This window comes from Etheostoma cragini, chromosome 23 (genome assembly GCF_013103735.1).
Source record: "Etheostoma cragini isolate CJK2018 chromosome 23, CSU_Ecrag_1.0, whole genome shotgun sequence".
In the NCBI taxonomy this organism is placed as follows: Eukaryota; Metazoa; Chordata; class Actinopteri; order Perciformes; family Percidae; genus Etheostoma; species Etheostoma cragini.
This window is the reverse complement of record NC_048429.1, coordinates 1,065,472-1,068,751: the sequence shown is the minus strand read 5'-3', so window position 1 is coordinate 1,068,751 and position 3,280 is coordinate 1,065,472.

Genomic DNA, 3,280 nt, shown 5'->3' with positions numbered 1-3,280 from the left:
CTAACAAAACTAAGAACCGCAGACTAGGCTACTCGAACCATTCCAATCACAAAGTCCATGAACAATCAGGAGTGATTGAGATTTCTCTTGCACAGCTACCAGAAGACTTACAGCTTTCAGACAGGTTGCCCCCGTCAGATCTACGCCTTTAAGCTCAGCCGGAGGCTGCACAGTAACGCTCAGCATCACCGGGAAAGAGCTTCTAATAGACTCCACTGGTCGAGGTCTACGGTGTCGCGAGGTTAGCCCGCACCCTACCTCCAGAAACCCAGATTACGGCTTCTTTAAAAGAGCAACGAGATCCTGTTGTGAGTGTTGAGTGAGCCCTGGCGGCTGGAAACCCAATAAAATAGGGAGTTAACGCCTGCTTTCTTGGGATTCCTCTCCTCAGTAGTATCGATGCCTGTATCAGATGACTGCTGTGAAGAGCGAGAGTGTAAAGAAATGAGAGGGAAGGAGACGGGTTTTAACTGAAGGAACGCCGGAGAAAAAACCAGGCACAGAGCCTGGAAGAGAAAGAAAACAGGAGGAGGACGATGGGGGAAAGATTTAGCTTCAACAAGTGCAAACTGAAAACAAAATACTGTAAACACACACTCAAACACACGGAGGACAGATGGAGGACCAGTGTTGTGTGATAGATACAGATAGACAGATGGACACACACACACAGACAGACAGACAGACACAGAGACACATCTAAACAGACAAACCCATATACATGCAGGCACAGACAAACCTGTATACGCAGCCATGCATACACAGACAGACAGATATACAGAGACAAAGACAGAGACCAAGAGACACACAGACAGAGACCGAGAGACACACAGACCGAGAGACACACAGACAGAGACCGAGAGACACAGACACACAGACAGAGACTGAGACATAGACAGAGGCCCAGAGACACAGACAGAGACCCAGAGACACACAGACAGATACTGAGAGACACACAGACAGAGACCGAGACACACAGACAGAGACCGAGAGACACACAGACAGAGACAGAGAGACACAGACAGAGACCGAGAGACACAGACAGAGACACAGACACACAGACAGAGACCGAGAGACACACAGACAGAGACCGAGAGACACACAGACAGAGACCGAGAGGAGAGGAGCCTTGTATTGTGAATCAGTTTTCCGGCTGCTCCTTATCTGAGGAATGCCAGCTATGAGAGCTGTGCAGCTTTCAGCCTCCTCCTCGCCTTTAATGCCACGCGTGGAGACGCAGCCTCGGTGAACAGCGGGGGGGCAGCGGCTGCCTGGTTGAGGTTAACTAATGACGAAACATTACAAAACAACACTCAATGCTCAGCTAATGTTTGAACACGGATCACGCCGCTGCATAGCAAGCAGTCGCCACCGAGCAGGCTGGACTGTCGACAGTGTGTCAGTCGTGTGTGCAACACTGAACACACTCCGTATTTACTGTACACATGCACGTTACTCCAGTCCTGTAGTGTATTGTAATGCAACATTGCCAAGCCGTGGAGGTTTTTAAGAATCAAGATTAAGCCGGTGACAGACGTCCTTTTTTATAAGAAAGCTGGATGACGGACACGTTGCTCTTTACTCAATGGACTGCGTTCAATGACTCAACACACGTTAGGATGCGTTCCTCTCTCACTGAGCGGTCACTTCTCAATTTTTAAAGTGGAAAAAAATCAAGACAAACTGTCAATTTGTTATCAAAACAATGTCTGTCAAAACAATGTATGTCATTTCCTTTTAAGCCAATTACGTTGTGTTGTACAATGTCTCCCAATCACTCTTATACTCTCTTCCTCCGGTTCTTTATCCGGTTCATGCTCTCCTGTTTTTCTCTCTCTGTATCTCGCCTTCACAGCCTCAGTGTTGCTGCTCAGACGGTGTGGTTAATCCACTGTGGCATGGTAAAGGCTTCACACACACACACACACACACACACACACACACACACACACACACAGGTCTGTAGTGGAAGCCTTGCAGACATGGGATTTCCTTTCACATCCAATTGAGACCAAAGAAACTTGGTGAGAATAGCATGGAAGATTTAACACACACACACACACACACACACACACACACACACACACACACACACACACCTTCCTCCTCTTTGTAGACAGAAATGTGTTGGGATGTAATTACAATGTGGAGTCTGAACAGCATCCGATTAAGATCCAGAGGTTTTATGGCAGGCCTTTGAAGAGCTCTGAGAGCAGCAGCTCATCCTGGTTCAGCAAAACCACACGCACGCACACAGAGACACACACACACACACATGCACGCACACAGAGACACACACACATGCATGCACGCACACAGAGACACACACACATGCACACACACACACAACCTTTCTCTCTCACTTGCCAGTTGTGTCCGAGACTGCTCGGCAACCGGCAGCGGCTCCATAATCTCCTAAATACACTGCAACGAAGCTGGAATATATGGCAGCAATGATCTTTTGTTAACTGTAGCTAGTGTTTATTAGGATATTTAAGATGGCTGAGGGTGCAGAGAGCACGCTGAAATATCCAAGAGGAAGACAAATATTACGCAACAGATAGCAGATGGTATCAGGCCGAGGAGATTGTGACTGTGTGGACTTGGCCGGAGGCCGCAAGTCAAATCAGGAGCATCTCTGTCGCAATGCTGAGAGCAACACAAAGCTCCGACATAATACTCAAAGCTGCACTAACCAATACATAAACAACACATAAACAACACATAAACAACACATCAACGGTACGACGTTGCCGACGGAGACCACAGAGAATTCCTATCAACGCTGTAGTTTTCCCTCAACTCTACAGGAGAGCTTTAGCTTCTTTCAGCTTGTTGTTTTGGTTTAAAGTGCCCATGTTCTGCTCATTTTCAGGTTCATGATTGTATTTTGAGGTTGTAGCAGAATAGGTTTACATGTTTTCATTGTCAAAAAACACCATGTTGCTGCACCCTGTGTGTGTAAGTCTCGGTTTGAGCTCCAGAGTGAGACATCTCACTTCTATCCTATCTTTTTGGGAGCTGCACATGCTCAGTAGCTCAGTAAGATCCCATCATCTAGATAACTCTTTCACCAGCTTTGGATCAGCTGGGGGACTTCTTCTAGACCAGGGACACTTGTGGAATACCTGCACAACAGGGACAGGAAGTAGTTCTTTTGGAGATTATGGTCAACTAGTGTGTGTTGTAGCAGTGTATATGTTTTAACACTGTAGTGTATTGTAACTTGTGATTTAACACTGTAGTGTATTGTAACTTATGATTTAACACTGTAGTGTAT